The 25,849-nt window shown below is 41.1% G+C and overlaps 1 protein-coding gene across 7 annotated transcripts in view; it reads left to right on the top strand.

Moving 5' to 3' along the window:
- The first annotated feature begins 14,950 nt into the window (after window positions 1–14,950).
- ATXN1 (ataxin 1) overlaps window positions 14,951–25,849 on the top strand; it is a 291,406-nt gene continuing 280,507 nt past the window's right edge. For 2 of the 7 annotated variants that reach the window (XM_045008278.1, XM_045008288.1), the window contains exons 1-5: window positions 14,973–15,074; window positions 17,312–17,445; window positions 17,527–17,690; window positions 21,570–21,844; window positions 23,171–23,405. The gene's annotated coding sequence lies outside the window, so the exon portion shown is untranslated. Of the gene's footprint in view, window positions 15,075–17,311; window positions 17,446–17,526; window positions 17,691–21,569; window positions 21,845–23,170; window positions 23,406–25,849 lie in introns of all 7 variants that reach the window. The other 5 variants (XM_045008282.1, XM_045008281.1, XM_045008279.1 and 2 more) reach the window with 4 other exon arrangements.

Genomic DNA, 25,849 nt, shown 5'->3' with positions numbered 1-25,849 from the left:
AATTAAGCCTTTGAATATGTGTTCAGTTTTCAGGTGGATGCCTAATTACTGACCTGTTTGAAATTTCAGACTTACTCTTTCCAAAAGGTTTGGTGTTTTGTTTTTAACTTACCGTCAGCTGCACTGAAAAACACACAGGATTTTCTTTCTCTCTGTATTACATTTTTTAAAAGGGGATTTTTAATAAATGTATTTTATTAATGGGTTCATGCTGGGCGAAAAAAGCTGTAGGCAATGATGGGAAGGAGCAAAAAATTAACCTGGTACCTAAAAATGCTCTCTGTTTCGAACAGCTAATGCCACAGATGGTCTAGTGTGGATACCTTACCTTAAAGAAGAAAAAATCACAGTAGTCTGAAACAATATAATATTAAAGCATCTTTGTAACTGTATCCAGGTTTCCTTTTTATTTATGGAAAAAAATAGTCAGGTTTTTTCTTCTTTGTAACTGACTATTTAAGAATTCATCCATCCATTCATTCCTTCATTCTCCAAAGGGGTGTTCAAATATGCTTTTTGATTATGCACTGGCAATATGACTTTTGCAGGAAAGTATCATGTTTTATGTTAGACTATAAATTCTATCTCTGATTATGTACTGAATGATCTCTCTTTCTAGTTTTATTCTTTTTTAATATTTTTGAATAAAAGCCATCAGGAGTCCCTATAATCTAATAAGACTAGGACATTGCTACCTATTTCTACGTGTCCTACAACTCCCTTGAGAAACTATTGTCAGATAAGGTGTTTGTTAGAAAGCAGGTCATTCTCTGTACCCTTTCTCTCATTTACTCTGTCTCATGGATGAGAGGCTGCTGTCACTCCCCTTCTAGAACACGCCTGGGTGCGCGCGCTCTCTTGCTTTGCATAGAGCATAGTAAATCCAGAAATCCCTTATTTATATTTGTAACATTTCCAATTTGTCACATCACAGAAAAAGAGCCACAGCTTTTCAAATGGAAGGAAGTTCATTCTTTGGCTCATCAAATTGCAAAAAATGATTGCTTGAGCCAATGAGTTGACTATTGCTGATTTCAATAATAAACCTGAATATATGTAAGAGTTGAAATTTAAAACTGATTAAAATTAACCTTTTTTTTAAAAAAGTCACAATTTAGTAAAGAAATCTGCAGGCATCTTTTGGTTTATGGCTTTACATGATAATTGATGATTTGCAGACCTTGTTTAAAGACCGCGTATTCAGAAGAGTTTATATGTGAATGCAGTATGTTGATGTTGCATGAAACTAATAATTCTCTGATGGATTTTGTGTGTGTGTGTATGTGTGTGTGAGAGAGAGAGAGAGTGAGAGAGAGAGAGAGAGAGAAACCATTTGGGCATGCATTTTTCTGAGAATCCTCTTTAAGAAATACACTTTTAAACCTGCCAATGCCCAAATCTCAGACTAAAAAGACACAAAATAAGGGATAAATTTACATTATTTGTGGAGGAAACTTTAAGTGCTACAGGAGTCCTTCCATTAATGTCATGAAAGATCATTTTTCTATAACTGCTGTCTCATGATTCTGCATTTTGGATGTGAAGATGATAATTAAAATAACTCTAAAATCCAAATGAGGATTGCATGAGAGAGGCATGTTAGCAAGCTGTGATCTAAAGCCTATCGTAAATTCCTTTTCTTTAAATCTCATAATTCAGAATTAGCTCTGATTCCTGCCATTTGGCACACAGCATTAAATAAAGGTTAGATTTCTTCTCATACTGTATTTTCATTCAGGTTAATATTTAAGCCATTCTGGTGGTGTGTCCAGGAGCACAGTTGGTCCTTGTACAGCTATAAATGGCAAAGAGGCTGGGTCTGTTAGAGCTTGTCTGTCAGCTGTTTGAACAAGGCAAGCACCTTGATACAGCTGGCCTTGGAGCATGCAGTTTCATGGCTCTCATGCTATTAATTTCCACCAGCTCTCTGATTGGTTGAAGCTGCCATCCTCCTTGCAGCCTCTAGTGACTGTTGCTGACAGTATATCTCTCCTCAACTGAGATTACTGTGTATGACCTACTTTGAAAATGGTGTGAACCCAGGTTCACAAATTGCTTGGAAGGGTGCCACGGAGTTGGTGCACAAACATGCATGGTCTGGGAGGCCTCTGTCAGAACAAAAATGGCTTTCTCGATGTCCTCCAGACACAGTGTGCATTCTTTTTCACAGGCCTTAGGTTCACAATTCATCTTTGTGCTCTTGAGTGCAGCATATTGATTTGCTGTGCAAGCCTGCTAAGTTAGAGAGCCTCTGGCCAATCAGAGGACAAGTCCTCCATGCCTTTCTGCTCTCAAAACAGCTGAAGTAGTAATAAAGATGAATACAGGGTTTCAGGCTGAGCTGTCAGCTGAAGCCCAGTAGTAGTGGAATCAGTACTACAGGTCACAGTTGCTGCTTGGTGATGGTATTTTATTTACACCGATTCTGTTTACAGTATAAGGTATAGATTTTAGTAATGTGAGCTTGCAAAAGCTTCCCTCCATATCAGATAAATACTTTAACATCCCAGCCATTCCAAAATTCTGAGGGAGGAGAAAATAAACCAATACAAAAGAAAGTAATTGCCTGGCGCATTTCAGGTCAAAATTGTATTTATTTTTTTTCCCTCTTTTTCTTCTTCATAAGTTTGTTGTGCTGCAGACACAAGCTTGCACTGAATCCAGGGACTGAGAGAGATTTTATGCAGTTGCAAATCTACTTGAAAGATTAAGCTTTTTTCTTTTCCAAGGCTAACATATTATATACATGGCAGGCAGCCCTTGTGTTTACTATCTGATAAGATAATTAACGTCAGGAGTAAGGTAATGTATTTTTACTTCTGAAGAGTGGTATTAATGTACATTACCAGACCGAGTTAAAGAGCTTGCTTATCAGGCTTTTCTTCACAGAAGACTTACACTATGATTTTTCTTTAGGTCAATAAGTTCTTTATTAAATTACCAATGCAAATGTGTTTTAATTTCTCCATGTGGAATTTGAATGTGTTGCACAGCCTCCCACTACAGTAGTTTGGGGCTTTTTAAAGATTTACTGTAGGGAAATCGTTCCAACTTGTACTCTGAATGTTTCTTTTTGTTTGTTTTATCCACTGTAAAGACATCTGTTCTACATGGCTTTCTGCTTTGGCCTCTGTTCAATTTCTGTTGACTTCCATGAACTCCATTATGAAACCCAACTGCACCACTCACGTGACTCTTGAGTACAGATCTATGGCATACAGTAAAATACAACTTTGATAATCTCTCTGGAGGCAAAACATGATAAAACCGTTAAAGGGAAATAATAACCATCCCGAGCAAAGTAAACAACACCTTCATGTATCTTCTTCCACAGCTGAGTGACAGCGGTGAGCATTCAAAGCCATGCGATAGTGGCTTAAAAATAGGGAAAGCTGAGACAAAGACCTTTATCAGCTCTAAAAGCAGAGTGTTATCTATTCCATATGGTATTAACACTATCCTGGCTGATGCAGTGCCTTTGCCAGTTGTGAAACACCTAAATGCTCAGTGATAATCAAAGGGGAAGGGGGCTGGACATGAAACAGGAGTTTGACATCTGACATTTGCCAGTGGTGTTTATTGTGCCTTGCTTGTACTGAAGCATGGCCAGACAGTAAAGCTTGCGGGATGCTCTGCAATAAAGAATTCTGGCCTAAGAGATGTCAGTTAGGTTGCAGCATTTATTACTACAATTTGGCCTGGCAGGGTCATTTGTAAGTCTCAGCCGGGAGAGTTTTGTTTTAATGAAAAATGTTAATAGAACAATGATTTGTCCATGAGCCATTTTTTTCCTAGCACTTTTTAAAATTGTATGTATGGAGTTCTTGGTAGCTCCCTAAGATGCACCATTGTCTATGTTGTGCAGTATGACCATTGGAAACTTTGTGGGAACAGTGGGGATACAACTTGCCTCCCACTGTTCCAAAAGCATAAGGCCCTACCATTTGAACTAAAGAGGAATACTATATTTTGGCTTTTAGCACTGTTCTGGGGCTGTCAATAATCAGAACAGTCCCAGTTCCGTCCAGTAGAGGGCAGTGGTATACATACACAGTACCAGTTGATTGCAGTACTGTGGTCGTTGACTCCTGCAACTCTTAACTCAGGAACCAATCCATGCAACAAACCTCGATGCCAACTCTGCCCACATATCTACACCAGCAACACCATCACAGGACCTAACCAGATCAGCTACAACATCACCGGTTCATTCACCTGCACGTCCACCAATGTAATATACGCCATCATATGCCAGCAATGCCCCTCTGCTATGTACATCGGCCAAACTGGACAGTCCCTACGTAAAAGGATAAATGGACACAAGTCAGATATTAGGAATGGCAATATACAAAAACCTGTAGGAGAACACTTCAATCTCCCTGGACACACAATAGCAGATTTTAAGGTGGCCATCCTGCAGCAAAAAAACTTCAGGACCAGACTTCAAAGAGAAACTGCTGAGCTTCAGTTCATCTGCAAATTTGACACCATCAGTTCAGGATTAAACAAAGACTGGGAATGGCCAGCCAACGACAAAAGCAGTTTCTCCTCCCTTGGTTTTCACACCTCAGCTCCTAGAAGAGGGCCTCGTCCTCCCTGATTGAACTAATTTCATTATCTCTAGCCTGCTTCTTGCTTGCATATATATACCTGCCCCTGGAAATTTCCACTACATGCGTCTGATGAAGTGAGTATTCACCCACGAAAGCTCATGCTCCAATACATCTGTTAGTCTATAAGGTGCCACAGGACTCTTTGTTGCTTTTTCCTGACTACAGCTATCTTTGTGCAGGAGACTTCTCTTCAAGAAATGTTTAAAGTGAATTGGAAGGGAAGAGAGAGCCACAGATTCAGGGCTGGAGCAAATCCTTCCCCCGCCCCACCCCCTGATACAGTGTGTCCAGTAGTAGGGCTTTCCCATCTAAGCAATCAGCTGACCTACTGAATGAGTAGATCACCAGGAAGGAACAGAATCAGAGCAATACAAAACAGTGAGGGACAACTTTTTCTTTTTCTTTCATACCAATTATAGTGTTTGAAAACACTTCAGAGTACAATAATAGAACAGGCAGAGAATCAAAGGTGTAAAGGTATCATTCCTTAGCTCCTACTATAGACAATCCAGCACTGAAGCATCCCATGCTCCCTCACCATCCACAGAAATTGCCATGGTTTCTAAGCAAGCTAGCAAAAATCAGTCTGATGCCTCCTGTTAACAGCCAGTATCCTGGGCCCCTCTGACTAAGGCTTCAGGCAGGGCACAGTACTGAGACAGCACTTGTTACATAGGTGGATGAAAGGCAATAGAAATATAGCCATACTCATCTTGCCAGATCTTTCTGGCCATTTGACACTGTTGCCCACTAAATTCTACTATCCTGCCTCCAGGAAGCTGTTTGCATGAATGGAAACACCCTTAAATGATTTGAGTCCTTCCGTTCCAACCAAGAACAGTGGCTCATAATGTGCAACTGATCCTCCATCACCAAAGCCCTCATCTCTGGAGTCTTACAAGGCTCTCTCCTCTTATCCATGTTTTTCAACATCTGTAAGCAGCCATTGGCGAGCTGGTGAGACAAGATGAGCTGATGCACCAGCACTAAATGGCCCCCAGGTCTACATCTTCTTTGTGCCAAGCATAAATAGCACCACTTCTCAGCTTCCTCAATGCCTATCTGAAGTCAGCACCAGGATGAAGAGCAGCTGACTAAAACTGAACTCAGGAAAGACTCTCAAGCCTTGTCCACAGGAGAGAGCTGCATTAATTGAAACTGGTTTTAGACACGTTTAGTTAAACTGGTGAAAACCCCTGTGTGGGTGCTCTTCTTTCAGGGTGAGTGGCTTCTTTCAATTTCTCTTAACCAAATTCCTTAAGATAAACCAAAACAAGGCTGTCTTAAACTGAAATAAGAGTGCCCATAGCATTTTTACAACAGTTTAAGTAAATCAATTTAAAATTTCAGTGCAAATTTGTCATGTAGACAAGCCCCAGCTGATGCTAGTAGGAAGAAGGAAGTACTTGTAAGAAGTTGCTTCCTCTGTAACAACCCCCACTATCCAGGGTATCTGTACCTGATTGCTAAATTGGCCTGCAGGCCTGGGTCCTTTCTGGACTTGGTGCTATTGCACGCCCAGAATACCTGCAGCAGCAAAAAGGAATCCACTTCCATCTACAACTGGCCAAAAGATTGTCCACGCTCTATAAAACAGAGGCGTGGCCATGGTAATATTGCGACAACAGGCTTGGTAATTACTGTATCTAAGAATTAAGCCACATGCTTTGAAAAAGCCCCAACTGGTACCAAATGCAGCAGCTCCTCTGCTTTCAATACAGATTGTCATCAGCGTATCACTCCAGCACTTTGCTGTATGCACTGAATCCTCATTGAACAGTCTAGTTTTAGGTCTGTTTTGATATTTAAAGCCCTCTAAGGGAATGGTGCTAGCTGTCTGTGAGCTTGGGTCTTCCTCCATTGCCAGTCCCTACCACAACAGCCACGTTCCACTGGAACAATGAAACTGTGGAGCCTTAGAGGAAAGCTCATGAGTGTGGGAGATGGAATATTCCCAGAAGCTGGACCTACAGTAGAGCATGCACTCCTGTGAGAGACCTCACCGTTTCCAGGGCTAAATACCCAACTCCTTTTCAGACCTTCCCCTCAGTAAATTCTACACACATACATGTTCACATGCATATGTAAATCCTGTAAGACTAATCAAGCTATTTCCCTGATAGGCTGGGACAGAAGGAAGACAGAGAGAGGTGGTTGTTGCTGTGTTTGGGTGCCAGGGAGTTGCTCAGCAATTACAATGAAAGGAGCCATAATTACGTAGGTAGATATGTTTTGAGATGAGATTTAAAATGAGATGGAGAGTTGATGCCCTACAGAAATAGAGGAAAGGTGTTCTAGGCAGCAGAAGTTGCAAAGGAGAAGGCTTGCTTGCTAACGGTGAGACTGTATGAATTAAACTTGAATTTGGTTTACAGTTCCATAGTTGCTGGTGCGGCAGCAGCAGGCACAGCATTCGCAATACATAGGAATTTGGTGAAGGTGCTCACAACTAAACTGTGACTGATGGTTATTTCAGCAAAAGAGAATCGGAAGAAATTCAGACGTTTGATTGGTAAGTTTTGTTTTGTTTTTTATTTTGTTGTACTGTTCCCAAACGCTATGCACTGGACAGCAAGGGGTACATTTTCAGTGCATTACAATGTGACTTAGCTGCAGGAACATTAGTGGGAGTAGTGCAGTTCAGTCCTGAAAATGCTTGTGTTTGGACCCACTGCCATGTGGATTATATTTTGGGTGGGTTTCTGACATAACCATCATTGCCACCGATCTCATGTTCACGGAAGAGTGATTTTTTTCTCTCTCTGATTCTGTGCAGAGTTCTTGCTGGTACATTGCATTAATATTAAATTAACAACACAGTACTCACATGGAACTTGTATTCTAAAAAAAGCTCACATTATGCTGTAAGCCTTTTATTACAAAATAATAGCAGTCGTGAGGTTAAAGATTGTTCATACAGTTTTCTATAGAACATCTGTACATTTTTTTAAGGGGGATGAAAGCTACATTCTATGTGTAGCTTAGTCATATGAATATAGATAATGAATAGTTTACTGAATTTTCCTTTTGTTTTTAACATTTGCTTACATTCATATAGAACTGGTGCATCCAAAACACACTGGATAATACTTTTAAAAGGGAGCTTTATTTTTCTGTAATACTGATGCCTCTGATGGCATTCTGTGGAACAGAGGGTCTAATATGCAAATGATCTAGGCCTGAAGGATTTAGTTCCTAGCTGGAGGCATAGATCAGAGGTTCTGGATTGTAATCTGCATTTGAGATGATAAAGAATCAGTTGGTCCATGTGGCACAAGACCTTGAAAAGCTTCATTAGGACCAGACTCAGTGAAAACATTGCCCAGCAGCCAAGCCAGGAAGCCCACGCAGACTTCCAGACCTCAATATTTCAGGGCTTTGTGGCCTACCATGATGCGGAAGCTGGATAGAATTTTTATTGAATCTGGCCCTAAGTAAGCAAAAGAATTTTGTAATCAGTGCAAGGTTTAACAGAAAGCCAGGGAAGTTCTCTTAATATCTGAGTGATACGGTGGGAAAGCTTAGAGCTAGATATAATTCTGGCGGCAGAGCTTGGCAGAGACTTGCCTGCAAACAAAACTAACTGGGAGTCTGAAAAAGAGTGAATCATAGTAATTAACCTGGATGAAACAAAGGTGTGCACAGGATTCTCAACACCTGGATGGGAAAACATACTCTGTATGGCAGTCTACAAATGCAAAAATTTAAGGGTTGGGGTTTTTCTCTTCTCTTCTCAAAGCCCTGACATTCCTGTTCCCCTCTTTTTGATTCCTGTTTTTCCAAAATCTCTGCATTGTGGCATTCATTAATGGAGGAAGACTAGATACAGTTCCCAGGCCCCTCACTGCCATTCCAGGGGTCTGTCAGAGGGGTTGCTAAAAGTAATATGAGGCACTTCTAGTCCCTGATGGATTGAGCATTAACCATTGATCCTGGAAGAACAGCATGTTGTATAGCCCAAGACTTTAAAATGATTTATGTGGTGCTGGTGTGTAGGTCAAATGTGCTGGTCCCATAAGCCACATGACTGTCCATTGAGTCACACCATGAATGTGAAAATGAATACATAGCTATCTAAAGGAGCCAGAGGATGAGGCAGGCAACCAAGCCAAGTTCTGTAAAAGAAATTGCATTCTCTCAACATGGAATTAAAAAAAAAAAAGAGAGAGAGAGACGGACTTCAGGAATAACTATGAAAAGGCCATAAGGTCAGCCACAGCTTTTTTAGAGGGGAACTGGAAGACTAAAAAAATAGATTGAGGTATATTCTGAATATACCAGAACCCAGACATGATGATGATTTCACCCAAGGCAATATGTAAGCATTTCAATAAACAAAGTACGCATTGTGTAGTGAAATCAAAGCTATCCAGTAATAACTACCCTGCAGCTAAATGGATGCCTTTTTCCACAGCTGAATCCTCTGAAGGATGATGTAGTGTTTGTTCATTCTTTGTCATGTGACTTGTTAAAACAATGAAGATGGAAGAAAGAAAAAAGATTTAAATAACATGGTTATTTTGAGTGGTTTGGCCAAAGTTGTACCCAATGAAGTCATATTAGAGGGGGGCAATTCTACCTTTCAGTGTGTCTGTTGGTTAGAACGGGAGACTGGGAACCAGTGATTCTGGGTTCTGTTCCTGGCTCCTCTTCTAACCTACTGCATGACACTGGGTAAGTCACATGATCATTATTGTTTGGTGTTCGATTACAAACCCAGCTCAGACCAGGTTTTCTAAAAGGTTCACAGACTATTGGAGCAAACCTGGGTCAAGCTCTGAATGAGCCTGGGTCGGCTCAGAGTTCCACACTTACATTCACAGGTTTAGGGGTCTGACATGAAACCAGATGAAACATGATGGGTTTTGATGGAGTTTGCTTTCCGTCTGGGGATTTGTTTGCACTTAAAATGAAGCTCAGAGGGTGGTGAACTTTAATGGAGAAAATGTCCATGTGGGGCTCAGTTAAGCAAAACCATGCAGTTTAAGAATGTAAGACCGGCCATATGGGTCAGACCAAAGGTCCATCTAACCCAGTATCCTGTCTTCCGACAGTGGCCAATGCCAGATGCCCCAGAGGGAATGAACAGAACAGGTAATCATCAAGTGATCCATCCCCTGTCGCCCATTCCCAGCTTCTGGCAAACAGAGGCTAGGGACACCATCCCTGCCCATCCTGGCTAATAGCCATTGATTGACCTATCCTCCATGAATTTATCTAGTTCTTTTTTGAACCCTGTTAGTCTTGGCCTTCACAACATCCTCTGGCAAGAAGTTCAGCAGGTTGACTGTGCGTTGTGTGAAAAAATACTTCCTTTTGTTTGTTTTAAACCTGCTGCCTATTAATTTCATTTGGTGGCCCCTAGTTCTTGTATTATGAGAAGGAGTAAATAACACTTCTTTATTTACTTTCTCCACACCAGTCATGATTTTATAGACCTCTATCATATCCCCCTTTAGTCATCTCTTTTGCAAGCTGGAAAGTCACGGTCTTATTAATCTCTTCTCATATAGCAGCTGTTCCAAACCCCTAATAATTTGTGTTGCCCTTTTCTGAACCTTTTCCAATTCTACTATATCTTTTTTGAGATGGGGCGACCACATCTGCATGCAGTATTCAAGAAGTTTCACCCAGTCCTATTTAAAAATCAATACCAGGGCATTAATTTTGCTATGGTGAACACATTACAGCTATTCTTTGAGCCTATAGTACATGTCTTTTAACAACCGAACTTCCCCAGTGTCCTGCTACACTAAGTCAGAGCACATGAATGGAAGTATAACCACAGTCAAACGGTCAGCTGTTGAAGCTGAGTGGCTCCTGCACCTGAGATGTGTATATATGTTACTGTAAAAGCGTGTCTTTTATTCACTACATCTGTCCTCTACCCGATTCCAAGAGCCAGGTGTACAACAGACTACAACACACAAGCCCACATCGTGCATTACCTGGGGGGTGGGGGGGAAGGGAACCTGCAGAAAGACCAGGAAACTGAATGACTTGCAACTCAGATTTTCCTTTAAGAGAGCTCACTGGGGAGTGGGGAGGGAGCAAGGCTCCTGCCCCCAAACACTCATGCACACCATGGTGCAGACAAGGCGTGTGGCCATTCAAACTTAGAACTATCCCAAGATTTGTGGGAGAATCCTTTGGATCGCATGCCGGAGGATTCTTGCAGAGGCTCTGTACCTTCATCCCGGGGCTCCCGAGGGAGGCCTGGTCCCACTGGCTCAGGCCTGGCCTCCTCAAACTGCATCTTCAGAGGTGGCTTGAGGCACAGAGGAGGGGCGCCCACGATGGATAAGCTCAGCATTATTTTACAGGGGGCAAGCCCCATAGGTTTGAAGGGGGATGATGCACAGAATGGCATGAGCGGGGAAAGAGTAGGACAAGAAGTCTCAGGAGCTGCATTACTCTCTCTTGGCTCTGCCATGTCTTTGACCATTCATTCACCCCCGCCGCACGCCCCTCCTCTAACCTCCAACCTCACAGTCTCAAACTCAGCAACGATTCTGCAGTCAGAGGGAACGTGGTGCCACTTAGAGTCAGCCCCTGCCTCTGACAATCCGGAGGATTCTAGAGGAGCTGCTAGCTATTACCAGGCTTTCTGCAGGAAATTTCAGCGAGCAGGATCTGGCTCTGATTTTTGTTGTTTTAAAGAACTAGCTGTTATTTTTATATGGTGTATTAGCATGCCAAAAATCCAGGCCTTTTTATTTAGTGACTTATCCTTTGGAAACCTGTAAAATCATGATGGGTTTTCATATTTCTTTTACATTCAGTTCAGGATTACACACAATCAGCTTTAGGGCCTTGTAGGAACAAGGTGGATATAAATGTTGTCAAAAAATTGGAAGCTTTACACCAGGCTGTTATGATTTAACTGACAGACCATTTGAAGTTACTGAGACTTGGGGAGAAGCAGGCCTTTCCAGAAACATCCGTCTTTTAGGAGGAATGCTGATGTTTTCTGATTGGAACCCATTTGGGAAAGTATTAAACTCGGCACTAACTGGAAAATAGCAATAGCTTTTTATTGTTAATATTCAAAACTTCCAGCAGTGCTGAACAGATCAGGTTCCCCACGAGTCATAGTAGCATCCAACCATTTGCTCTCCAAATTGCTGCAGCTTTGGTTAAAGCAGTCTAGCTTTCTGAAAGCAGCTACAGCCTTTAGGCTTCCAGAGGGACGGAAAGCCTGTGTAGGATTATTTATATTAATCTAAAAAGAACAGAAAAGGAAATGAACAGGGAACAAATAGTAGGGAACAAAATCTTAAATAGTTTCATCCACTAGAATCATCTGCCTTTGCTAGGAAGTAGGATAATGTAGCTTCAACCCGAGTTTTGAAGTGAGAGAGGCACACAGACTAGGATCCTTTCCAATCAATCAGATCATTCCTTTAATCCAAGGCATTTCCTTAGTTCTAATAATAAATGCTGAAATCTGGGGTTAGTGCAACATTACAAAGATGCCCTTTAATATACACAACATGGATTACATGGAACTGTTTGGAGTGTACAATGTCCACATTATTTCCCTTCTTTTGCTACAAAAGGTATAAAAGAGCATCATGCTACAGGCAACACATTTTAGTTTGAAGTGGAACTGGCAGAGGATTTCAATGGAAAGTTGATTTATTTCAGGGGATTATGGGAGTCCAGGGATAAAGCTGGCACCAAGCCACAGGGAGAGCCCTTGACCTAGAAGCAGGAACAGTTTCCAAAGCTGTACATGTACATAACTGCACAGAACACTTTAATTTAGTACAGAGCAGAACCTAAATTATTTCTCTCAGGGAAGATGAAAGAAACAAATTTCCCCTTCTTAGTAGAATATTGGAAGCTGTATCCAACACTCTTTGCCTTATTTACATCTTATTCTGCAGCATTGTGGGAAACAGTTGTTTGTGACAAAGGACTCTTCCCCCCGCCCGCCCCAGCATAAAAGTAAATTGAGATGTCACTCATAAAACAGGATCTGGATACAGACTTAATTCACTTTTCCTAACAGGCAAAACAAGCTACGAGGCCATCACAGGTAACTCCCTGAATGAATGTATGAAACATAATTTAATCCTTTTTTTTCCCCCTCCAGGCCTTGAGCTGTAATTATAAAGACTTCAGGTCTCCCTGGTGACATCAGCTGGTTAACAAAATTTGGATCACAGGAATGAAGCAACCCATAGTCTGTTTGCCGCAGCATTGTTCACACTCCAGAGAAGATAATTGTATATGAAATACCATTCAGTAACTATGCTCTATTAATTTTAGTGGTAGTTTTTTCGCTGTAAGCTTTACATCAGGATTCAAATCGTCATCTGTGTTCCATAGTCAAAGGGTACAAAGCATAATAAAACAGCACTAGAATAAGTCTTTCTGTGAAATTATATTTTGAAGCATATGCTAAGACCATGTACTAAATGAAACATGGCATGATAATTACATTTACTGAAACTTCCTAAGGTGTAATAAGCTTCTAACACAGCTGGTCTTGAAATCAAGCACAAATTTCAGCAGCCAAACTTAAGGGCTGTATCCTGCGGCTCTTACTCAGGCAAAACTTCCCTTGCTAGCTATAGGTAGCTGACCTGAATAAAGACTCCAGGTTTGAGCCTTCTGTTTCTAGAAAGCATGAATGACTGAAATTTTAATGTGATGAGATGCTAAATGGTTTCAACATTTTATACATCTACCTGCATGGGAGTCCAACACCACTGCACATTGATCTAAACTTCCACAAGCTAAAAACTGCTTCTTACTGTGTATAGAGTACACTGTATGTGAAAACAAGGACAGAACGAAATTGGCATAACTAAGCCCATTGCTTGTTAGTTTTTTGGTTTTCGGTAAGTTTTTTTATGCTTCTAAAATGAGAATCTAATAGCGCTGCCTAGAATAAGGCATAGTGTGAGTTCACTTGTAAACTATAACAATTATGAAATAAGGGGATGAATCCTGTCTTACTTGCCTCCCTCCACCGCCTCCCAATCTGCACTGGGCAATGAGTAGGGTGGGACAGGAGCATACCTGTAGCAGTCAAGTGAAGGGTCTCCAAACCATTCTGCCTGTGGAGGGCAGCTGCATATAGAATGGTTCAGGTAGGCAGAGCACTTAGCAGTAGCCCTTAGTGCAGCTGCAGAAAGGTACAGTGTGCACTGCCCCAGTTCTTGTTTCCAAATACCTCACTCTCCGCTGCTCCAAGAGGGATATAAGGTCCAGGCCATGCTGCCTGTCCATTTGACATACTAGTAGGAACATTTTTATGGTATTCATCCCTCTCTAATATTTTGGGCAAGGGCTATGCTAAGTCATCTTTCTGCTCCCTTGATTCTCAGTTTGGTCCTTGGTGTAACTTAGAGCAGCCCACAAGTGGCTCTAAATTAAGCTGGCTACAGCAGTTCCTACTGTGGGCCAAAGATTGCCGCTCACACTGCACTCTGACTCATCTGCTTCTATCCTCACAGCCCTCTCAACACTCTAGTAGTATATGTCAGGGGTTGCGGAGACTGGATATCATAGAGCCAGCATTATGCCACCAAGGCATTCCTCTTGCATCAGAGGGTTAACCAGCATCCTCTTTGTATCTCTGAAAGAGTCCTGGATCAGGCCCTGGCCCTTTGTATTTACTGGTCTTTCATTATGTTGTATACGTGCATGAACTTTGAAATATCTGCTGAATTTTGTTCATTCTTCATAATGCTAATCACAGTTACTATGTTGGATTTTGTTATGTGTGGAAAAAGAGTTACGAATGAGTCTATTCTGGAGTGGGTAGTTAGAATAAGGCCCCTGATATTCGCTAAGTACAGTATACATCCAAATGTGTGGGTTAAAACCTGACCACGTTTGTCATCAGCATGGAAACCCCACCCACAGCCAGATCCATAAAAATCAAAAGGCAGAATGTGGTATAAATTCCACTGCCCTGATCACATATAGAGGTCTGCCAACATTTTTCTCCAATGTACTTGTTTCTTGAGAAGGGCAGAATTAGGCCTTGAAAACCTAATTCTGAGCTGAGCTACACATACATGTGTGCTGGCCTGGTGTCTAAGAAAGTAGTTAGCTACTGACTGATTTTATAAGTTGCACAGCACCACATGCCTATGCATCGGTCTGTGCTAACCATCCCCACACAACCCCAGCTATGGGGGGCACTTGGCAGAGAAATAAGTTTTAACAGAAAGGTTAGTTTTAATCCTATTCCCCCCTCTGTGAAATCCCTCTTGTACTTCCTGATTCACTGAAGACTCAGACTGGTGACATCACAAATACCAGAAGTCTTATTGCAGCCTTGGTAATCCAGGGTAATTGTGACATCCAGAATGCATCATTCTGTAAAATCATCAGTGACCCCGGAAGTATCAAAAGGATTTCATGGAGAGAGGGAGGGGGGAAATGTATTTTTAAAAGGTCAGAAAAAATGACCTGTGTGTTTTGAAGGCTCTTCTCAGCCAGGTTAGTGGGGATATTCTGAGCAAAAAATCTGTGCTTAACTAATTTTCAGTTTCCTTTGTAGCTCCCCTACTGGACATTAGAGCCAACGGGCTTGCAATGAAATACATGGCAGCTGTACCAGTGGGCCAACAAAGGTCAATTTTAATTCATGGCCTTGTCTGTGGTGGTGTGGGGGGGAAACATAATTATGAGATCGCTTGGGAAATGTCTGTCTCACTGCGGCTAGATGTTTTACTAGTAGTAAGTATTTATGTAGCAGTTTTTTACGGGGGAGGGGTGGAGAACAAATTCACTTGCTTTTACTTAGAAAGGAAATACACAGCTGATTCTAATGTGTATTCCTTATAATTACACTATTTCATTTCTCCTAATTATGGCAAAGAACAGAAGAACTCTAATGACAGTACTGCTAACTGGATAAAATTTTGGCTACTTCAGCTTTAGTGAATAATTTGTCTTCTTCAACTTGATTTACTAACATCCTGGCTGACAAGGTTTCCCATTCTGTGCATTCATTTTGTGCTTAGAAAGGAGTTGTTTATAATTTACAGTTTAAGTCTGAGTGCTATTAGTTCGCACTGTCAAAAAGCATCTGTTACAGTAGATACCTCTTCATATGTCTGTGCCGCAAAAATAAAGCAAACCAGCAATGTTAGCAGCCACTGGTATGAGCACTATAAGTTGTTCAACAGTTAAACTGAATTCTTTATGAAAGGGCTGGCTGGCAGAGTGGCATAACAAACACAAATACTCTTTGGCCTTGTCTACTGTGGCAACATATTTTGCAAGCTACTGTACCCTTTTAGGCTTCATTTATACTACAGCTGAGTCACGGGCTCCGCACTTGCATTGTAACCAGTCCCCGGTTAAAACCCAGTTAAAGGTTGTTCTGTAGATGGGAGCTAACAATATTTCTGTGTCTAAAGCCACTGACATTCTAGAGTTTGAACCCAGTTACAGGAACAAGGTTAGGTCCCGTCTACACAGCAACTTGTAAGTGCATTGTAATTAGACCCCTCCGACATAGTTATAGCCACAGTGAAGACAAGGCCTAAAACAGCTTCAAGCATGATTGAATTAGCCAGTGTAGATGGGGGCAAACAGTTTGAAGCATTTGAGAATCTGTTTGATTATATTTCCCTCCTAATAAATCAAAACCCTTGAATGAACCCCCAAAGCAGCTGTGCTTTCTTTTATTAATTTTCCCTAATACTTAGGACTTTTTAGCTTCAAAACACTGAACTAGCATTAGCTAACTAACCCTCAGCTCTACACACTTGTGAGGAAGGTAAGCCAGGGCTGTCTACATGACAGTCAGTTACCACAGTGGAGCTCAGTTACCAGGTTGCATCCCAAATGTGGTGTCACCACACAGGTTAGCTTTGCCAAGATAGATAGGATCAAACCCTGTTAGAAGCATGTTCAGAAAATCATGCTTCAACTCTCAGGTTTGTACCACCACACCCTTAACATGATTGTTACCCCTCCAGTAAGGAAACATTGGTCCCAGACACGTCTACGCAGGCCAAATCAAAATTGGGTTCTGACAACATGTCAGGGGCATAACTGTGTTGTAATTAGGCTCCCTACTCTGACTGGAACTGTAGTGTAGTCTTTTCTCAAGTAGATGCAGATGGTGAGGCTAGGAGTCTGATTTTTTCAGAAATCATAAGCACCCACAGTTCCCACTGATTTCAGCTGGAGTTGTTGGGTGCTCAGCATTTCCAAAAATCAGGCCTCAAGGAACTTGTCCAAAATCACACGGCTAGTCAGTGGCGATGGTGGGTGATGTACTTTTTCCAGGGTGTGTGTGTGTGTGTATAAACACACAATTTAAGAGAATAAGAAGAAATAGCTTTAAATGTCATAAAGTTTACATAATAAAGAATTTCACATTTCTGGTCACATCAAGTATTTATTGTTCCATTTTACCTGCCTTTTCCTTTGATCTATTTTTAAGTCACTGGGAACTTCATTAACAATCAAATTCTAGCATCTCCTCCCAAAAAGTGTCCTTTAGACTTAGGCTTGCATTTTGAGAAACCTGGTTCTTTTGTGGTACTAAAATGCCGAGGTTTGAATGGAATGCTTTATTAGGTTTCCAAATGCTTCCAGCCAATAACAAGCAAAGTTCAACTCACTAGTTTTAATCACAGAAACATCGTCTGTTTTCACTGCATGTGAGAAAAGCCATGCAGTTCTTAAGAAGATTAAAGCTATAAATTCTAATGTTACAGGGGCCAGTGCTTTACAATCCAACTCAGGCAGAGTTCTTTGTGAAAGGTTTACCTTATGTGAATTTGCAAGACAAGCAATAACCATCAAGTGTGTCTGTTGTCATTTGCTTTTAAAGCCTTTCATTGGTAGGAAGGTGAGCATGAAGCTTTTTTCCTACTTGCAGCTTTGCCTTATTCTACTATTAAGTAGCAAATTATATCATTTTCATTATCAGTGCAACACACAAAGCCATCTGTTACTCGAAGGTATCAGGATCACCAATCAGCCACCCTCAGAATAAGCAGCTGTAAATCGAGTGCCTATACTTTCTAAATAGAGTGAAGGTTTGACATTAATCTCCTCAAGTTGCTGAGTAGCTGGTACTGTGCCCAAACACAAGTAAGTAAACTCAATTAGTAAAAATAGACATGATGTGGCAGTTCAATATATGGCACTTAAGCATGTGTTCCACATCCCAGAAGGGCTAAGTTTAAGTCCCAAAGATTCCATTTTATGCATATGATTCAGTCATTTTCCTGGCTGCCAACTATCTTGTTGTTCAAAAAGAGAGAGGGTTTTTTGTTTTTGTTTTTTTTTACTTCCACAAAGACTAAGGGCCAAATATTGGCTTCATTTATGCTAGTGTAAATCTGGAGTAATTTGGGATTATGAGCACTCTGTACCTCAAAGTCATTCTACTAACCCACATACAAAAGTTGGCACACAAACATAATTTAACATTGTATGTGTTTTATGCAGCTCTTGACAAGTGTACCTACAAAATACACATAGTTTAGTAGTATTAACAGGTAAGAGCATATATTGTAAGTACTATACTTTTTGCAGTATTCTTCTACGTAAAACTAACTACAGCATTAATGTTAATCCTTAAACCTAAAGCAGTTACTCTCATTAGTTCATTGAGCAATGTAACAGACTGTCTACACCCCCCTATTATGGAGAACTGATCAAAGGAAAATTATTCAAATGCATGTTCTCTAAGATCCCTGTGCCCAAGTCTATAACAGAACAGTTTAAGTTTGGGTGTGGTGATCTTGACCTTAGAGTCTTTTGTTTTTTCCAGTTTGCTTTACTTCCTGTGCCTGCTCAGTTTGAGACAGGAGTGTACTCTAAAGCGACTGTTTGTTTTCCATACACATTATGATCTGCTCCTATTGTGTAACAACATGCAGTATGCAGGATAAAACACCCAGCTTATTATAGCATAGTTAAAAGGCCTGTCAGTATTTCCATTTAAAATTCTTATTTTCAGGGGTTTACTACTGAGCCATGGCAAATTGCAGGCAGGAAACTTGGCACTCACATTCTCAGCCCAGGAGCAAATTCTTTTACCAACCTCAAATAAATTAATTAATATTAATAGCATGTCCTTCCAACATACAAAGAGAAGGCGGGTTTGTTTTTTTTCTGAAACAAAAGATGAAGATTAAGAAGAGTATTAATGTGCTGAGTGTCTGTACACAAATGCAAAGAGCATGGGAAACAGGCCAGTAGCAATGTAACTAAACGGTGGAGAGTATTATCTAGTGGACATTACTGAAAGAGGGTGAGCTATTCTCGTAACAGGAATGTCAATGAAGATGGGGTATTAATCAATAAACAGGATAGAGAAAAAGGCTAGAGGAGGGGGAGGGAGAGCTATATTTCAAAGTATTTGTAATGCCACCCAACTACAGTTTGACACCGAAGACTGGTGAGGGTGAAATTATTTGTGTAAAGATAAAAGGAGTGGAAAAACAAGGAACAGTTGGCATCAGCTATGGACCAGTAGGAGTAGTGGGGAAAGAGGATAAGAAATTACTGGACCAATTCTCATAGTAGTTGAAACCACAGTATGTAGTCACAGGGAATTTTAACTATCCAACAGGTAGGCGACACCATCAAACACTCACAGTTAAAGATGGTCTGGAATTAAGTACAAAGCCAATTTTTTTTTAATATCCAGACAATGGAGATTGCAGCCAGAGAGCAATTCATCCCACATACTCTTCCTACTCACTGAGGATATACAAAACGTAAGGAAGCTCAGAACTGGTGACCAGGAGTTTCTTGAATTCAACTAATACAGAATGAATTCGTAGAATGCATCAGTACAAGGATACTAGATTTCTGGAAAGCAATTTACCAGAAATTTAAGAAATTCAGTGAACATGATATGATACCAGGAAGTATTAACGTCTACTAATATGTAAGAAGGCAGGCAGGCAAAACCTAAAACACATCATAAATAAGGCCATGTCTACACTACGGGTGCTACAGAGGCACACCTACCACGTGGTAGCTAGGCCACTGTGATGCCGTGGTGTAGATGCTTCCTACAGCAATGGAAGGGGATTTTCTGTTGCTGTAGGAACTTTCCCTCTCTGATGGTAGCTAGGTCAACGGCAGCATTCTTCTGTCGACCTAACTGCATCCACAATGAGGATTAGGTTGTCATAGTTATGTTCCTCAGGGGTGCGGATTTTTCTGAGTGCCGTAGCTATGTTGACATAATTTTTAAGTGTAAACCAGACCTAAGGAACACCAGACTTCAATTCCTCTGAAGAAGAATATAAGGTCTCCTGCCAGAGGAGAATGTTTCCCAGATCTTGAGAAGGATGGGACCAGTATTCATTGGACCAGCCCTCTTTGCATCCCCCCCCTACAAATTGGGGGGATATGTGTGAACTTTGTGACTATTACAAAATTATGTGGACAATTTGTAGTTGATATTTTTGTTCCCCCACTGTACATTTTTATTCAGCAGAGTAACGTGGGCTAAAGGATATATAGGGACTGTGAGTGATAAGTGATTTATAAAGAACAAATATTGTCACATAAATATGATTATTTTTATTCTTGCAGAATTGCAAAAGATTAGAATGCAGGAGCTTTATGCATTTGAATATTTGTAAGGCATCTGATATGGTGTTACATTAAATCTTACTTGAAAAAAATCAAACTGGTTTGGATTGGAAAACTGTCACATTAATGGGAAAACTATCTGAGGAGCAGTAATTAAACAAAGGGTAATGATACATAGGAAAGAACTGATGTAGAGAGAGGAGTTTTCTAGCTGGGTGATGCATGAATTGTAGGGAGGCCTTTATTTAGGATCTGCATCAGTATCTGGAAGAGGGATTGAACAGCATGTTAATGAAGTATGCAGATGATATTAAATTGCAAGGACTTGCAAACACCATTGAAGACACAGAAGTAGCAATACAAAGGGACTTTGAGTGGTAGGAACATGGACAGAGAGTAACAAGATGTGATTCAGCTTGAAGATGTGCAGGTTAATACAAATAAAGAAAAGTCACCTGAAACCCAGATGTTCTCTGGGAGGGAGGAACCTGGAAAGTCTAATGCAGAAAAAGACCCAGGAGTCAGAGTGGACAACAAGTCAGATATGAGTTTGCAAAGTTGTATAGCAGTACAAAAAGCCATATTTTGAGATGTGTATACAGATGCATCATATCACAGATCAGAAGGTAACAGTTCCTCTTTATGTATCTATTGTGTTCATTTCTGGGCACATTATTGCCAGCGAGATCTTGACAAATCGGGAAGTGTTCAGAGAGGAGCAACAAAAAATAACCTCCCTCCCAGGAAGCTAAGCTTGGCTATAATGTGAGGCTGGAACATAAGTGTATAGATATCTGAGGGGAGTAAGCACTAAGACCCTGATTCAGCAAGGTACTTAAGAACATGCCTAACTTTAAGTGCATGAGTCATCACAATAAAGAGAATGGGACAACTCAAATGCTTAAAGTGCGTAAGCATGTGCCTAAACTTGCTGAACTGTGGCCCAAGGAGGGGGAGGATTTATTTAATGTGGTACAAGGGTGCATATGTAAGAGAAATGGGATGTAAGTAGGAAAGCAAAAATTCAGGCAAAATGTCAGGAAAGCCCAATGGCAGTGGTTGATGCCATACCACTTGGGATTTTCAGAACTGGAATGAACATAAAGCTCTTGGTTTGATAGGGGAGTAGACAGGAGGGGGTTGCCAGTTGGAGAGCTTGTTTGTATGTGTTGCTTTAAAAAAAAATTAGACCGCAATTGAGCCATACGTTCATCTTTGTTTTAAGTTAAAAATCTTATGCTTTGCCTTCGGCATGTGAAATTGTTGCCTTGCAGTATCTTTTGTTAAACTAGGGGAAAGAGATGAAGTTCTGTATTTATATGTTGTGGATATGTTGTATAGCACTTTGAAAACATTAATCTTGCAGCTTCCCTTTGAGACAGGCAGGTAAATATTACAAAACCTATTTTACAGATGGGAAAACGGAAGGAGAAAGGTTAAGTGACAAGCCTAAAGCTCCGAGAGTGGGACAGAGTGGGTCTGGACTGTGATTAGAACCTTGGGGGCTCCTGATTCCCAGTCCTGGGTCTATCTGTCCATACGTCCATCCCATAACTGCTGTGTCTCAGAACTGGATTAGACCTCCCTCTCCAGTCAACATGCCAGTTTGAATGTGAGCTTGTGCTGTGATAGATCAACATTCATCTCTCAAGAAGTCATATTCCACATGGAGTAGAAATAAAGCTGAGGTAATTATTAGAAAATATGAGCTCTGTTTCTTTAAATCCAGCAGTCAGTACTAGCTAGCACCACTAACATGTGAAGCATGGTCATTAGTCTAGAATAAACAGAGCCCTTGGAGGTGGGGGAGGGGGGGATGAGAATGTGAGCTGTGAAACAACTGTTGTGTAGAACCACCTTCAATGTGACGTTTTAAGATGTAAAAGAGGAATAGGGTAAACAACCCCGCCCCCTCCTCCAATGGTTTATCCAAAGCAGTAATTATAATCCCAGATGGATTTAGGGAATATACAATGGACATGACATGAGAGATTGTTATAGATGCTGAGGGACTGCCTCTCTCCCTGGGCCATACTGCCACAGCTGTGATCAGAAGGGGCACTCGAGCTGGATCCCCCGGGCTATAAAAGGGCAGGAGCCACTAGCAGGATCCTCTCTGTGAAAACTCCACCCACCCTGGGACTTGCTCCTCCCCTTGGTCTGAAATAGCCCCAATTTGCTGATCTTCTGGGCCTGCTGCAAAAAACACCTGCTTGAGAGAATTTTAGGGAGGGTGGAGAGTATGCTTCTCATGATGATGATGATGGTAGTGGTGTTTCTATAGGTGCCTGGCTGAGTTCTTGTTGAAATGGTTACTTTAACACTGCTGAGATTGTACTGTATTATTAATTAGGTGCTAGAATGCCTAGATCCTTGGATAGGCATATTTTTATTATTTTAAATCCAAATGGGTCAATGAATAAAATAAATATCCTATGAGGATAAGCATGGGAGCAGTAAGTTCAAAGTAACCTGAAAGATATAACTGTGGAACTCCAGCAAGACAAGGATGGGTGGAGGAAGGAGACACAAGACACCTGATACGGGAAGGGAATGGTGCCTGCCTTCAGACCAGAAGTTGGGTCTCTGACATGCTGGTCTACTAAAGCAGAGAGAGAGAACGGGGAAGCTGAAGAAATGATAGGCACTCTCATAGACTTTAATATCAGAAGTGGCCATCATGATCATCTACTCTGACCTCCTGCACATTGCAGGCCACAGAACCTCACCCACCCGCTCCTGGAATAGACCCAGAGCCTCTGGCAAAGTTACAGGAGATGTAGTGACTCAAATTAGTTCAAAACTAGTTTAGGGCTTGTCTACACATAGTTACTGTAGAATAACTAGGCCGCTTTAAATTCACACCCTGCCTTAGTTCTGAATAACTTTTCTGAGTAGACAAACTCAGAACTTTTACAGAACTTCAGACTGGGTCTGTTTTACATATAATTTCTATTGTTTTAATAGGACTTTCTGTCTCTTTTCTTGATACATCTTGTTTTACTATTAACCAGGCTGGTTTAAACTGTTTGGCAACTTCACTCAGACCACACAGAAGAAGTGAAAAAATCTGCAACCTCTAAGGGGAAGGAATGACATTGGGGTGGCTGGAGTCTACTACACTCAGGATTCTTCATCAAAGAGTCCAAACTAAAGGGTTCTCTCTTCCACAAGCTGTGCTACTGTCAGGGTTGTGATCCTGGTGTTACATGAGAAATTCGACCCTGGCTGAGAACCAAGCTTAAATGGGTAAGGTGATATGTTCACCCCACATTTATATTTGTGAAGGTTGAGCCCTGATTTAAGTTTTTGTTTCTGTAGCCCTCATACTGGCTACTCCTATGGGTCTGGTGGCGGCAGATTTATGTTATATTATACCTGTTGGGAATGAAAATGGCATATTCATATCTGTATAAATGATTCCTATAGTTCTGACCTTTCTGGTTTTCAGCACGCTACACATTGCTTGTTCTGTTTGACAATGTGATAAAAAGATAGGTACAAAATAGAAATGGGCCTGGACTACAACTGGTGTGGATCTCTCTCTCTCTCTCTCTCTGAGTCCAAGGCAAAAGCCCAGATCTCCATGTTCTGACTGAATTTGGTAAATGTTAATTCTGGATTTGGATGTGAACTTCACAGCATGGGCCCATGATTAATTCAAAAAATTAAAATTAGAAGTGTCTATAGTGAGGTTTAGAAACTGGTGTTTGTGCATATGTTGAAATGTTTCGCAACAAAAAAATATCATCAGGATTTCTAGTATATGGACAAAATGTACATACGTGGCAGTTGGCTTGACACAGTGGAGCATAACTCTGAAGGTCTCTTAGGTCAATGATCCATGAAGTTGGAAGGATTTGTTCAGCCGACCAGAACTGCTCTGTTGGAACCATTATGGTCTATTGTGGCAAATATCCACACTTTCAAAGTACTAGATCTGCTCAGACAGGTGAACTGTACCTTGTTTTCCCCAAAATCAATATGCTTATCAAAACATGTACAGCATTTACTAGGCAGACTGTAACCGACTTTAGAGACCACGTGTACTGCACACCAATAAAATATGTTAAAAAATGTTGTGTTATTTCCCAATCCTAAATATCAGATAGCTAGCTCCTAATCTAATCTGTCTAGAGTAGACCAGCTCACTAGTAACCAACAGAAAAACAGGCAAGAGAATTTGCAGATAAAAACTTCTGTTCACATGGTATGATTTGATGAGAAGGTGCTACATGTCTCAGGAGAAGGACCTGAGAGCCCTTACCTCTAGCTGAAATCAGTGGGAGCTGACTGTCCCCAGCACTTTCCAGGGGATGATCAGTACCCTGCAGTCTTCCAAAGTCCCTTGTGTAAATTTAAGTGACTATTAATCCTTGCTAACATGCTGGCTTGACAGTCCTGGAAGCTAAAATAATAATTTCCACAGAACAGGTATGGCAAGCTTCCCCACTCTGTCTTCCCAATGTACTTTAACCCCATTACAGAGGGTCTACTTCAAGGGATAAGAAGGTAGTTTAATTTCCATTAGTTCCTTGACCTTTTTGCTGAGACTGCCAACAGTGTCAGTTGTATGGAGTGTTGCTGTAGCTATGTCGGTCCCAGGATATTAGACAGACAAGGTGGGTAAAGTAATATCTGAGGAAGAGCTCTGTGTTGCTTGAAAGCTTGTCTCTCTCTCCGACAGAAGTTGGTCCAATAAAAGATATTACCTCACCCACTTTGTCTAATGGTGTCAGTTATGTTACATGGATACCTTTCCACTAGGAACTGGACTGAGACCATCAACTCGCCTCACGTAGGACGTAGTGTCTAGTTACAGCTCACTAGGGGATTGATCCTGCAAAGTGCTCAGTGCCTCCTGAGAGACACTGAGTATCCTCAATTGACCCTCACTCCCATTGACTTCAGAGGGAGTTGAACATGCTCAGCACCTTGCTGAGTCAGGACCCTGGGCTGGATTTGAAGTGGCATCTTGGCTTTGGAAGGCTACATCTCCATGGCCTTTAATAGGAGCTGATGACACACACCACCTCTGAGGAGGCACTCATCATTTTTCATAGATTGTCATAGATTTTAAGGTCAGAAGGGCCCAATGTGCTCATCTAGTGTGACCTGCTGCATAACACAAGCCATAGAACATCACCCAGCAATTCCTGCATCAGTTCCAAAGACTTGCCTGAACTAGACCATATTCTTTAGAGAGACCAGTCTAGATTTAAAAACTTCCAGGGATGGATAATTTACTGATTTCCTATGGCAAATTGTTCCAGTGGTTAATTATCCTCAGTGTTTAAAAAAAAAAAAGAAAAAAGAAAGAAACCTTATTTCCAGTTTGAAGTTTGCTACCTTCAGTTTAGGCCCAATGAAGCCAGTGTTTGGGGGAGTGGGAGGGAGAACGGGACTTGATAGCTTCCTTTAAAACAGAGAGAAATAAGAATGAAACATTCTAGTACCTAAATATTCCATCACACATATGTAGAATGACTTATTGTTCAGAGACCTCCGCAATAGCTAGGCGCATTGGGTAAGGTAAAGAATGACAGCCTTAACTCTGAATTTCCTTGCTTTGGGCTTCAATGAGTCTTGCCCGTGAAGGACTTCAGGATTTACACCATACTTTTCTTTTTGAATAGTATTGTAGTACTACACATTTGCTTACTGATTTATGAATGCTATGCTCTCAGTTCAAT

The sequence above is a fragment of the Mauremys mutica genome, chromosome 2 (genome assembly GCF_020497125.1).
Source record: "Mauremys mutica isolate MM-2020 ecotype Southern chromosome 2, ASM2049712v1, whole genome shotgun sequence".
In the NCBI taxonomy this organism is placed as follows: Eukaryota; Metazoa; Chordata; order Testudines; family Geoemydidae; genus Mauremys; species Mauremys mutica.
Note: the sequence above shows the minus strand (reverse complement) of the source record. Positions and strands in the feature narration are given on the sequence as shown.